A 15,347-nucleotide genomic window follows, 5' to 3' on the forward strand; every position below is an offset into this window, starting at 1 on the left:
GAACATAGCATTTAAAATTTCATTAGGAGATTACAATAAGCATGTTTGAATACGTACAACTGTATTTATTTACATTACATTTCAAAAGCTACATTCATAAAAGTTCATTATATTGTATTTAATCCATAATTTCATTCATACAAATAAAAGATCTATCACCTAGGTTACATCATAATTACATTGCATTAATAATACCAAGTCTCATAAGAGTACATTGTGATTACATCAAAATTGCATCTTGCCATGAAGGCATACATAAACAAACGATACATCCGACCATATAAAGTCCAAGAAATAAAAAATGCTCCAAGAAGATCAAAGAGGATCCAACTAGAACACTTGCAAAGCCAACCCTCGCAAGAAAGGAATGAACACTCGATGGAAAGTGGCACTACCACTCGACCATGTGGCCCATAAAGGAACCATCACACCACGCTAGGAGATAGTAATAAGACCTTCTAGCAAACCACAAAGAATTCACACATGGTCTAAACATTACATCGGGTAACCACATAAAGCATTCACACACAAATGTGACTCCACAATAATACATCAAGTGACATCAACAAGACTACACATAAGTGAGCATAAGGGAAGAATGTCATCACATAACTTGAAATGGTTATCCTAGTAGGCCTCTATATGCCCCGGCCCCATCCTGGGTTATCTTGGAAGCCTCTCATGAACCCCCGGCCCCATCCAAGTCTCATGCGGACCCAACAAACCTTTTGTGAGGACAAGGTGGTTGGTTTTTCCATTCCAAGTCTTTCCATTGCATCCTAAGTCTGTACGAGCACTCAACCATGAGGGGGGTACAAATAATAGTAATTAGTATTTAAGCTACCCAAACCCCCTAATATATTATTAGGTTATCACTTAATTATCCAACTTCTGAGGGGATTATCCTGGCAACCTCTTTGGGCCCGACCCCCACTCGAAAGCCACTCTTCTTTATGACACTACACAATCCCAAAAGAACTCTAAGGAAAAAACATAAAATCCAACCATACACAGGGAGTTCAAACACAACCGAAGAAATACTCTTGGTCACTCAAACCCTTCCATCTAGGTTTAACCAATTGCAAGTGCAATACAGACAATTCTATCTACTCATAAGACAAGACCACAAAGGGAAAAGGCATGAAAAGGTCAAAATCAATATATACCCAAATTGACTTGCACAATGACTTGATTTAAGAAGCCATACTCACACACACATTAGAATTTCCCCTTTAAATAAAATTAAGCCATTAAGTTCCCAAACCAAAAGACTAAAAACAAGTTTCATTTGCAATATAATTTCTAATTAATCAATAACGCGTAAAGCCAAACATATAAGATACAAAACCATTATTCACATTTGAATATAGATTTTATTTTTTTTTCCATCTAGTTCATATTGACCAAGTTTTACTATAATTTATAAATTTTAATTTAAATCAATTTCTTACAATAATTTCCCAAAACAATAATAACCTCCAATCCATATTTTCTAATATCAATTTCAACTAAAAAAATAATATATAAATTTAGACAAACATATATAAATACATAATTATATATATTTAAATATAATAGTTCACAACTTAGAAAACACACTATTTATATACCATACATACATACATACATACATACATACATATATACATATACATATACATATACATATATATGTATATACATATACATATATATGTATATACATATACATATATATGTATATATACGTACATATATATACATACATACATATATATATATATACATATATATGTATATATATATATGTATATATATATATATGTATATATGTGTGTGTGTGTGTGTATGTATGTATATATATATACATACATACATACATATGTGTGTGTGTGTGTGTGTGTGTGTAATGTTGGGCCTATGAGAGGGGGTATGGAGGCATGGGTTTGTGGAGACCCACAATTGTGGGTAACCCACGTTGTGGGAAATCCCATAGCTGTGGGTTCCCACATTGTTGGTACCCCACAGACAATAAAAAACGCCCAACAAAAAAATAAGGAAAAAAAAAAAAAAAACACCTCCCTTCAATTTAATAAATAACAAAATTTACTTGTCGCCTCTGGGGTCACAATATCTGTGATTATGGTTATCCTATCCAATAAAATGGCATTGCTAAGTGGAAATGAAACTCCTTGGATCCCTTGAACCTGGATCAGCACCAGAAAGACTTGTTTGCCGACATTCTCAGCAAAAGAGTTATTTTCCCTTCCCCTGAAAAGGACATTATTAGGTGGTGCGGTTCCTCTGATGGTAAATACAAGGTATGTTTTGGTTACAAATTGAAAGAAGCGGCTAAAAAAGATTGGCCTGTTAATCTTTTTTGGCATCGACATCTCCTACCCAAAGCAGGTTGATTTGCCTAGCTGGCTTGTCAAAAAAAGATTCTAACTAAAGAAAGGCTCTATTCAATGGTATCAATGGACCCAGTAGATGCATTTTATGTCAAGAGAAAGAAGAGACTGTGGATTATCTACTTCTCCACTGTAAGTTCTCCAGTCACTGTTGGTGGCATTTCATGGGAAAATTTAGAATCTTTGGCCCCTTCCCATTAGGGTTGGATGAATGGTTTTTGCAATGGCCTAAACCGGCAGGAAAGGCTATATTTTCTGATTTACTTTATATTTTACCATCTCTTCTGATTTGGGAAATTTGGAAAGAAAGGAATCGCAGAATTTCCCAGGGTAAAGAGATGAGCTTATCGTCTCTATGTGGGAAAATTGAGAACCATTTGACTGAGCTCCTGAATGAGGTTGCTCAATCCAAATCATTAAAGAAAAATATATATACAGACTGGGATTGGAAGATTAAGCTGGCACTTCCAAATCTACTCATTCCACCTCTTTTTGGCAAGGGATCCCCAGTCGATCAGGTCAATCCAAGGTTGGGTGTTAAATGGGAAGCGCTAGAGCCTGGGTGGTGTAAGATAAACTTTGATGGTGCTTCTGCAGGAAACCCAGGTCAAAGTGGTATTGGGTGTATATTGAGGAACTCCGATGGTATCAGTATAAAAGAAATTTCTGAAAATATTGGAGTTGCCACTAACAATGAAGCTGAATTCAGAGCGGTGTTAAGAGGACTACAACTAGGGAAGGAGCTTGGGGTGCAAAGAATTCATCTGGAGGGAGAGTCATTAAATGTGGTTAATGCAGTCTGCTATAATAACACCCCTATTTGGCATCTTAACCAGTGGCTTCAACCGATTATGGTGCTTCTAGCTACCTTTGATGAATTTCGGATTAGCCACATCTTTAGGGAAGGAAATGGAGAGGTTGACAGAATCTCTAAAATGGCGATAGTCGATGGTGACCCCCCCTTGGCACTCTGATTGGGTCTCTCTGACTTGTTTGTTACCCCAAATGAGATTCCACCGATTATCTTGCTAGTAACAGTGCTTTTTGGTTGAGTTTGTCGGTTGTGGTATCAACTGATTGTCTTCTCCTTCCAGTTGATACATTTCTCTGATTAGCCTCTTGGTGATGGTGCTAACTGGTTGTATTGCCTCCACCGGTTGATATGGACTCCCACCTTTCTCACTGATGGTGGTTCTCACCGGTTGAGTTACTTTCTAGTTGCGTTCTCCATTTCTCCTTTCGGTTGATAATTTTCTTCATTTGAACTACCAGTTGTGGCATAAACTGGTGCATCGCCTCCTCGGTTGCCGCTAGTTTTTTACTTCTGATGGTCGTGGCTCCCGGTGGATTGATCGACCGATTGATTTGTTCACCAGCTAAGGTTTCTTCTTGTCACCGAGATGTGGCTCGCTGCCGTCATTATTGGTCTGTGTTGGTTTGTGCCCCGTGGTAATTGGACACGTGTGTACTTTTAATTGATATCTAGCTACAACTAGATCCTTGCAGGATATGCACATAATTACTTGAGGAATAAAGTTGGTCGACATTAAGTTGATGAGCTTTGGCTCAGAAGGTGTTTGGACACTGTCATTTCATGCCTTTGTGTATTCATTTGGCATGAACTACTTTCTTGGCACCCGTATCCCCTGGTTTGATAACTTGCTATTTAAAAATGGAATGCCCTCATTTTTCCATCCAAAATTTGCATTCTTCACTTGGTGACTTGCTATGGAGACCCCAATTCTCCTTGAAGCTACTTGTCGACAGATGGCCTTCCTGGGCAAAATCATAGACAAACGTCTACAAGAGGTCCTCTTCTCTCAACACCCTCTTATTCTTCACAGTCTTAAAAGGATATTGGGGAAGGAATTCCTTATGGTTTATCATAGGTACAAAGCCAATGCCAATATCTTGACCTTTTTCCTTGCAATGGTGATATACATGGGGAGTAGCAAGCAGAGCAAAGCTTTTAACTCAAATGGTGTTTAAAAACCGCCTACTAGGGGAAATTGATGTCGCATTGGACAATATTGATGCCAACCTCAATTACTATTTGTCTTTGAGCAACGGGGTGGAGGTGAGAAAGTTAGTGATTGTGAACTCTCTAGACTTTGATGCTCTTCAAGAAACCTGGCCTGTCATTACTAGGAATATTGAATTTTTGCTTAAAGCAGCAAGTATTCAAAATGGCTTCACGTCAGAATGAAGGGAAAAATTTCTTCGAGATGAAGGGTTAGTGGGTTCAGAAGGATTTGGTATTCTGGAGAATGGAGATTTGGTTGATGGCAATGACTAGGGGTTTGGGCTTGGTGAGGAGTGGTTCCCAAATGACTACCGACTCCCTTGGGAGAAGGCAGAATTGGTGACTCACTCGACCTATGGCATTGAATGCCCTATAATCCTGGATGTGGCTCATGGTCTTGTGGATGATGACTCTGAAGACTCATTGATTCTGGTTGTCACCTCTCTCTGATTTCTCTGTTTCGTAGTTATTGTTTTTCTTGTTTAAAAGCCTCCGTTATCTACTTCCAGCGGTTGTCAACTGGTGTTTTGTACTTGTCCATCCTCTATTGCTGGTTTTTTTTTGTATAGGAATAGAGCTAGGGTAGGGAGTTTTCTTCCCGGTTCTTTCCCCCTACTGCTCTCACTGAATTAGACCTTGTATTCTCCTATTTTGATTAATACAAGGGTGCTACCCCTTTGCAGCTATTTACTTATTTAAAAAAATAATAATAACAAAATTTAATTCCCTCTCTTTTGCATTTTTCTTAAACAAAAAATCAAATAAAATTGAATAAAATATAGTTGTATAAAGAAACAAAACAAACAATTTCTTTGCTCTCAGAATTCGAAAATTTGGAAACCCCTATCCCAATACCACAAATAGGAAAAGAATGAACTAATCATATGTTTGTTAAATTAACTTGAAAATCCTGAATACCTAGCTAATAAAAGGAATTTCTGAAAACAACCATTTCTTTCAACCAGACAAGGAAAGTGAAAGAAGAAAACAATATGAGATGTTTTCATAGTCACACATTCTCAGAAGATAAAAAATGAACAAAACAAGAATTTTAAAATCCAACCTTATATGCTTTCCTGGAAGAAAATTTGAAGATGAATCCAATGGATGCACACACAACAAGCCACACCAATCCTTCCAAAGCTTTTCACCAAAATGAATCCCTTCAAAATTTCATCAACACCTCCAGGCAAAAACCCCCAATCAACAACAAAGAGGAAATTTTCCCAAAATGCAAGAACTCCGTATTCTAAAAAAATCCTCCAATATAAAGGATTTTTATCTAAAATATCTTTTAGGGCAAAAATATTTTCCTAAAAAATTAAAATTGAATTTATTTCCTCTAATTTAATAACATTTATATTTTTTAATTTAAAATTAAATTCCCTCGCACACAAAAAGGCCATCTAGATATTTAATTTTTAAAAGTTAAAATATTTTTTTACAAATAAAAAAGACACAATATTAATTCCACTAGATGATATATATTAAACAATTAATTTAATTAATCAACCTAGTATGATTGATTTATTTATTTTAACACAAAAAGGTGCCCATATTAATTTTATCCTTGATTTAATTTATGCAAGACCATACACATTATTTATTAATTACCCTAAAATATTAATAATTAATTTCTCATAAAATAACACTAGAAGGATTTAATAGTCACAAAACGCATAACACACAAACTCATCGAAACAAAATAAAGACTTGACCTGCATACCAACACTGAAAAGGTTGACAGAAGACTGGCAATGCTCACTATCGAGCAAGGCTAGGGATGATAGTTAGGGCCTTAAGACTATCTCCTTTACTTTCATCGGGTTAATTAGGTACACTCAGATCTGTGGAGCCAGGTGGAGTCAGTACCTTGTACCTACAATTCCTGCATCACCGAATGACACATACATACATACATACATACATACATACATACATACATACATACATACATACATACATACATACATATATATATATATATATACAAACATGATAGACACACCAGTGAAGGAGAATCATGACATTTCGCATCTCATTGAAGTGACGAAAAATCATCTCCTCGCACCCCATATAGACTCCACACATATATGAAGACAGATACGTAATGCAACTAATATATAAGGTAAATGTGTTAGTCCATGGTCAATAGCACATAAATTGAGTTAACATCTAATCATCCACAAGGAACTAATGCATAATCAACATTCACTAAATCACACATCAAAGCATAGTCCATCATAGCATAATATCTGAATAAAAACATCACCACATAGTGTATCCACAAAACCACTGATAATTCAACCATGGTCAAAATGAGTATCAAAAAAGTCTGATCAAGGGAGGGGTCCTACATATATTTACATACATACATACATACATACATACATACACACACATATGTATGTATATGTATACATACATACATATGTATGTATATACACACATATATGTATATATATATATATATATATATATATATATATATATATATATATATAAGAGCTCTAGTGTTCCTTGTTCATATACACCAAAATATGTTCCTTGATAGCCCATAATTTCTAACTTAGCCTTGTGTTCACCATTCTCATACTTGATATCTTCCTCTATCACACTATTATCCATAGTTCCTCTATCTTGTCGACTAAATGTCTTAGGAGATAGTGGGATTTGGTCAACATGAAAGATATACTCACCACATCCCATGTCTTTAATCTTGCTCTTGGCCTTGAGATCTGCTTGCTTTGAAGTGGAAGCTTCAAATGTCACTAGACCAATGTATGTCATAGATGGTTTAGCTTCTCAGTTGATTGGGACTATTGTCTCTAGTCTTGCTCACAAATTATTGCAATATATGAATGGATCTGGATGACCATTGTTGGTCACTTTTAACCCATCATATGGAAAATTTATGGATTTATGGTAAGTAGAAGGAACTACTCTCATTTCATGTATCCATGGTTTTCCCAAGAGTATATTGTATGTAAGATCAAGATCAAGGACTTGGCAAAACACATCTTTTGTTACTAGCCCAACTCTCAAAGGCAAGGCAACTATCCCTTTTGATGAGCATTTTTCGTCATCATATGCTTTTTGGTGATCTTCTTTCTTGAATCTACAACTTGTTCAGAGTATCCCAATTGTAAGATGGTTTTCATTGTACATATATTGAGACCTGCTCCTTTGTCTATCAAGACTTGTTTAATGCGGTGTTTGTGGAGGAAAGCTTCAATGTGAAGTGGTGTATTGTGTGGTTGTTGTGGAGAGGTGTCATATACTTCTATGAATGTAAGGAAATGGGGGGTAGAAAGATGTTCTACCATGTCTTGAAAATGATCCACATTCAAATTAGTAAGAACAAGTGTTTCTCTCAAAATCTTGTTTAAAATAGCCTTATGTGAAGGTGATATGCGTAAAAGCTTAAGGATGGAGATAAGCGTAGGTATCTTCCCTAACAGATCTATAAGGTAATACTCATTCTTGGTAGATGATGAAGTTGGTGCTTTAGATGAAACACCTTGAAGAATGACCTTACCCCTTCAAGTGGTAACATTACATTCAAATTTAGGGGTTTTGCCTTTGATAGTTATGGTAGATACATGGTGGTCCATTTTTTGAAATGTGATTATCGATGTAGTCATAGGACATGGTGGTATAATTGGTATTGTTGTCTATTTTTGGGGCATTTCCCTTGTCAGTTTTTGGGAATGGTTCCTTAAACATCACATGTTCCTCATTGGAAGTGTGACCAACGACCTCTATCGCATCATTGTGAATGAGATATTGTAAATGTTCTTCAATATATGATAATTGCTAGTCTTATGCCCCTTGGTCTTATGATATTCTCAAAACTCATTATAATTCCACCATGTAGGTTTTACCTTTGGTTCAAATGGTTGGTTGTCTGGAAATGTGATGAGCTTGTTTGCAACCAATTTCTTCAATGTCGTTTCAATTGGCTCTCCTAATGGAGTGTATTTCCTTGGAGGTCTTGACGACCTTTGAGCATTTACTTGATTATTGGAAGATGAACTTGCGCCGAGGAAAGTCAACTTAGGTTTTACCATATTGGCATCCACTACCCCATCATTGATGATATTCTTATTCTTGTTCCCAAATCAAGGTTTATCCTTCCCATTGAAGTCATCTTTGTTGTCTTTAAATAGTTTAATGCTACCTTGTTCAATAAGGCCTTTCTCAACTGTTAAACCTGTTGGCTTGATGATGATGATATAGTTGTAATAGGTTGTTTGATGACTTTATTTGTGTCGTCATTGATGGCAACCATGTTTGTTTAGTCATCTATGTCATCTAGACCAACCGGTATAGCCTAACTGGCAGTGGAATCAGTTAGACAACAAAACTGCTAAGTTGTTGTCAACTGGTAAACAGGAACAAAGCGATGATCAAGTGACCAGTATGGACGATTGGAAAAGAGTTAGACGTTGCGGTTTTACAGGAGTGTTGGAGACAAGAACATGCACCTATGTTCCAAACCACATCAGTAGATTTAGTGTATTAAGCGAGTTATGATTGATTTTCCAGTTACAGTCAGGAAGAATAGAGAACCAGTATAGTAGAGTTAGTTTGATCAGTAACCGGTAGACTTATTGTTATGTTTTTAAGTTATGAATTGTTTTGTCGATAAAATAAAAGTGTAATGAGTGGGAAAATATAAAAGCTAACTAGATTCAATGAACCTAGGGAATTGTTCCAAGGTTCTTAACCGACTTAACAAAGTTCTTTATAAGGAGATGTAAGTTGTATGATTTCATGTATCAAGAGTGAGAATTTGATCATGTAGTTGAAGGAGAAAGGTTTTGATGTCTAGTCGGTGATAAAAGCTGAGCAGAAGCAGATTCGATTAGGCACAAAGGTGATAACTTCAGATCAGTTGAACTTATTGTCTTCCTAATAGTTGTAGCAAGAAAATCCTCTAAGAAGGTCACTCCTAACAGGGTGCGGTAGGATCCTAGCAAGTCCAAAGGTGAAATCCTCTAACTAGGTGACACATTAGCTTGTGTTTGTAAATCCTAGTAACGTGGAGAGCTCCTAACATGCCTTATTGTATATCTCTTAACTGGGCTAAAACACTCTTAACCGAGTGTGCCCCTAACAAGGTGGTTGTATGACCTTAACCAGTCAAATCTCTATACTACAGTTAGAAGATCCTTGTCGGTACTAATTCTCACCGTGGTTTTTCCCATTTGGTTTCCACATGAAAAATCATTGTGTTATGGTTTGCATTCTTTGTTGGATGTTTGCTTTTGTGGTTATATTTCTTGCATGCTTATTGATTTTGAAGTTGGTGAAAGTAGTTATCAGATTTATTAAGTTTTTGCTTGCACCGATTCACCCCCCCCACCTCTCAGTGCCTTTTATCAATTGGTATCAAAGCCTAATTCCCTTAAGGCTTAACCACTTGGGAAGGATCTCTAAGGCTAACATGGGGGAAGGTTCAAAGAGTTACATAGAGCTTTCAAACAGGCTTGCAAAATCTAAAGAAGTCCTTAATGAACTAAAGATCAACTTGTACAAAGCTTCATCAGCTAAGAGAAGAGAGTTGGCTGAGTAGTTGATGGAACTTAGTGAAAACAATTCATCTGAGGAAGCAACCATTGATGCCTTGTCTAAAGAGGTGGAAAAAGTGAATGATGAAAAGACAGATCTGAGGAGAGAGTTGGAAGTCCTTACCATCAGGATGAGCCAAGAGTTGGAAGCCAGGAGGACAACTGAAGACAAAATAAGAGATAAGGAGCATGAGATCTTTAAGATGGAATAGGTGATTGGTACCCTGCATGCACATCTTCATGAGGAAAAAGAGGAAATACAAACTAATCTAGACATGGCTATGTCTCTTAGAGAAAGTCTCATAAAGAAGAATGAGGAGATTACCAAGGATTTGGCTGATGCAAATGAGTTACTAGCTATATTCAACAAGAGCATTGTTATTCTTGATGAGCATATTCTTACACAAAGGCAGAAAGGAGATACACATGGCTTGGGATACACAACCTTTGAACAAGGAGAGCCATCTGGTACCAAGGATACCGTGCATGAAGCCAAATCTGCACCAAAGACCAAGAAGAACATCAGTACAAGAACCTACAAACCAGTATGTTTTAACTGTCATAAGGTAGGTCATACTGCAAATGTTTGTAGAAGTAGATCCAGTAATTTTGATGGATATAGACCTAATACATATGAAGGATATAAGCGTAGTACTTTTGATGGATATTGTTTCAATTGCAACAAGTATGGGCATAGAGTTGTTGAGTGTAGGTCAAGAGTGAACAATCAAAGATCTTACATGGATCAGAGGTCTAATGGTGAATGGAAGAGATCTTACAATGACCGGAGGAACCCTACTCGGCAGAGACCTTATGTGAACCAGTCTAGTCCATATGAAATGGAGAATAGATGGAATGTGACATGATCAATCTGTCACAACTATGGTCATGTGGCTATGAATTGTCGAAGAAGAACTGATAGAGGCAATGTTGGACCCTGGAGAGCATTTGGAATGGCATGTTTTCACTGTCACAAACTGGGACACATTGCAAGGTTTTGTAGAGCTAGAATGAACCAATTGGTTACTCAATATGTTGACCGGAAAGGAAAGAAGAAGGTAGATGTGGAAGAAATCAGCAGTGAGATGAATAAAATATGGAGGAAGAAAAGTGAGGAGAAACCATTGGAGGACTCCAATTCTACACCTAGGGTGGATAATCCCTCACTGAAAAAACTAAGCTATGTATGAAGCTTAGGGGGAGCATATTGTCAGATCCATTTCTAGACCCTCTAAATGGTGTGTGGTAAGTCAAATCTACATGCTTTGATGCAATATGATGTTATGAAGTTATTTTGAGATGTAATTGGTAAGTTGGATGTGATATGTGAACCAGTAGCAAGTTTTAGGGTTGAACGGTGATTAGGGTATGTTCAACCGGTTTAGCATTAAATGCAGTTGGTAAAAGGCAAATAAAAAGGTGTTTTATAGTATCATTTTTCACTTAGCATTTTTTAGAGCACATTTGGAGAGCAACATAAACATAGAAGAGAATTTGATTGCTACTTTGGTGAAGTTGATAGTGGATTGTGAAGATTTGTGGAAAAATGAATCAATGGAAGAGCATTCAGACCAGAAACCCTAGTTGCGAAGAAGTTTAAAGGTATTTCTCTATTAATCGAAATCTATGTTTAAATTTTCACAATGGATACACCACATATTGTTGATATTACCGAAAGACCTTAACCAGACTTTAAGAGACATCCTCATAAGTCCACGGAGACAGATCCAGCTAGAGCCCTATCCAGCGTGCCCTATGGTGTTTTGCATGTTGAGGATATTCGATCATATATCCATTACAAACTGTAGGATTTGGGCACATTTTCCATCTTTGAAAAATACTTAATACTATGTGATAAACAAGGATTGATGAAGGATGAATTTAGAAGGGTATCCAATAAAGGTTTTCACTATGTTGTAAACTTTCTAGATGATTTTGAAGAAGAGCACATGAGATATGTTATGAGCAGGATCCACGATCAGTTTATGTGGTTGGATAGACTGCACAAGATCACAAAAGAGGCTATCCATGTTGTCACCAGATTATGGGCCACCGGTGAAGTCCCTATTTTGAGATCAATCCCGAAGGATGAGGTTATCCAGCTGATAAAGTTGAAGTGGGATGGTCGTGCCATGACGGTGAATGATATAGAGGATCTAGAAGTGAATTATGCATCCATGGTAATCAGCTACATAGTATACCATTCAAGCCGGATGAATAGAATTCCTAGAGCTACTATCCACACAGCATATCAGATGTTAAAAGATAATGCTAATTATGACCTAACAAAGGCCTTGAGAGCCCAACTGGTATTGAATCTTGAATCAATCAAGAAGGACAAGCGACAAAAGTTCAAGTTTGTTCAGTTGATTATTGGATTATTTTTCTATTTCCAAAGTTACTTTCCTGGTATAGGTGATATCTAATGGTCTGAGGATACACCGTCAGTCTTGCAAATCAAGAACACCATTAAGATTATTGGCAATGAGTTCACTAAGACTATCTGGGGATACTTCAAGGATTTCCAGAAGAAAATGCATGCCAGAGAGAGGATACCGAAGCATGTGGTGAAAAGGTATGAAGACTCCATTTGTTTTATGGTTGATACCGATACTTGTCACATGGAGGATGCAGATCCAAGGACTTCATGGGTCATGCCTATGGGGTATGAGGTAGAAGAAGATATCTTGATTATTTATGTTGACCACCTCCTATCTAAACTGGTAGATCCAAATGTACCTAGGTTTGGCACATTAAAAGAGAAATCATTACAGGTACATGTTGAATTGGCCAAAAAGATTAGGAAAGAGGTTGAGGAATTTGCCATTACACAAGGCTTCACAAAGGAAATGATTGATGAAGAAAGAACTAGATTTGAAGCAAGGAAGGCATGAACCTCTAGTGTCTCCACCAGTAGACAAACTAGAAGTGTTAATGTCAAGAAGGAGAAGCCCCCTCCTCCTTCAAAGATACAAATCGGGAGAAAAGCAAAGGAAGATAACCCTCAAGCACCTAAAGCTACATGAAAAAGAAAGAAAGAACAAGCACAAAGAGTTTTCAAGGCTGTAGCAGAGGAAGAGATAGAGGAAACAAAATCTGAAAGTGGTAAGAAAGAGTTGAGGGAAAGTGGCAGGAAGTCTAAAGTGGTTGGTTCACCCACTGTCAAATCAGTTAAGCCACAAGTAACTAAACCTATTTCTCTTGAGACCTTGTTGAGTAATATAAGAAAGTATGGAATATCGATTGGTGTACATAAGCACAATAAAAAATTTGGTGAGGAAGAGAATAAACAAATTGAGGATTCAGTTGTTTGGTTTATGAATCATTACAGCAAATCATTGATTCAACTACAAGGACAAATACCTGATTCTTTGTATAGAAAATTGGAAGCTAGATGGCAAACTACAATGAAGCAAGATAAAGAAATAATACAGTATGTACTTATGCATTTACAATCGGAGACCCCCAAGGAGGAAGTGCAAGAAATTATTTCAGAATCAAAACCATTATTTCGTACCAAAAAGAGGTTAACAAGATTGCTTGTTGGTGAGTCCCAGTCTGTGCAAGATGAGACTGAGGAAGTTTTGAAAAAGTTTTTAGGACTTGAAAAAGAGGAACCGGAAAAGATAGATTTTTCTGAGGAGGAAGATCTCTCTGAAGCATCGGTAATTGAAGGTGAACTACTGGATATCGGATGTTACTCAAACAGAGATAGAACCAAAATGTGATGCCACATCAGTTCCTACTATTACAAAAGAACAACTAGTGATACCAGAAGATATTCCAGCCAGTAAAGATGAAGAGAAGACAGATACACGAGAGTGTACAAATAGATGTTGTGCAAACTACATAGCCACTCGTGAAGGAAGAAGAGAAGCAGAAAGAGGAAGCACAAGAATAGAAAGTGGCCTACTGGTCACTTACTCCAAATAAAATCATTGATGATGATGGGGATGATGATACAATGGCCATCCAAGGGCTAATAAATACGGATATGTTGAGTCCAATAGAACTGATGGATATTGTATCTACAATGCAATCCAAGGCCAAGAAGAAGATGATGATAACTCAGAGGAGAGAATCTCAAACTATACAAACTACAACTGACATGTTTTCAGTCTATTTACTGGAGACTGATATTGATAGTCTCACAACTCCCATTGAAAAACTAGACCACTTGGTCACATTTGCAGGGGAGCAAATGAAAAGTCTTGGAGAGGCTGCTCTACATAATGTAGAGAAAGAATATGAATAGAAAAAATTGAGACATTGATCAAGGCAATTGACAAAGATAGAGAAGGTATTACTATGAATATGGACCAAATCAAAGAAGCTTTAAAGAATGGAGGTAAAATTCTTTCTATATTTTGCAAATTTTCATTATTCTTTGATGATCTTGACAAGAAGAGAAAGGAAGCTCAAAAGGAGATAAAGAGTTTGAGTGAATCATTTGATTCACTAAATGATTTAGCAACATATTTTGGTAGATCTGTCATAATAATACAACATAAGATTAAGGAATATGAGGCATAACATATTAAGAGGACTACATCATTGCAGGAGTTACAAACTCATCTAGTCCCCAAATTAGAAATTTTGCAAAGAGGATACAAAGAGACAAAGGCAATTTTGACTACACCAGAAATGAGTACACTTGATGCTATGGAAGAGCTTATATACTAGGTCCGAACACACATTGAGATTACATCTACTCTTTTGCAGACATGGGAGAATGATTTGAAAGTCTTGAAGACTAATTTTGCTGATGTTTTTCTCAAAATGTAATTGTAAACTTTTGAACTCTTATACATTTGGTAATGCAAATTTTGGTGTGTTGTATTCATTTGTTTCAAATGTATTTGCTTACCTTTGTCATTGTTGTCAAAGGGAGAGTAGTATAAGTCAGTAAATTTTTTGTCATAACATGTAATTGCTAAGGGGGAGTTTTGCATTATGAGTTGAGTCATGATTGTTGTAATGTGACACTTAGACAAAAAAATTCCTAACTGTTGCCATCAATGCCAAAGGGGGAGATTGTTGGCTTGATGATGATGATATAGTTGTAATAGGTTGTTTGATGACTTTATTTGTGTTGTCATTGATGAAACCATGTTTGTTTAGTCATCTAGGTCATCTAGACCAACTGGTATAGCCTAACCGGTAGTGGAATAAGTTAGACAACAAAACTGCTAAGTTGTTGTCAACCGATAAATAGGAACAAAGTGGTGATCAAGTGACTAGTACAGACTATTGGAAAAGAGTTAGATGTTGTAGTTTTATAGGAGTGTTGTACATAGGAACATGCACCTATGTTCCAAACCACATAAATAGATTCAATATATTGAGTGAGTTATGATTGAT

Source organism: Cryptomeria japonica, chromosome 6 (assembly GCF_030272615.1).
Source record: "Cryptomeria japonica chromosome 6, Sugi_1.0, whole genome shotgun sequence".
Classification (NCBI taxonomy): domain Eukaryota; kingdom Viridiplantae; phylum Streptophyta; class Pinopsida; order Cupressales; family Cupressaceae; genus Cryptomeria; species Cryptomeria japonica.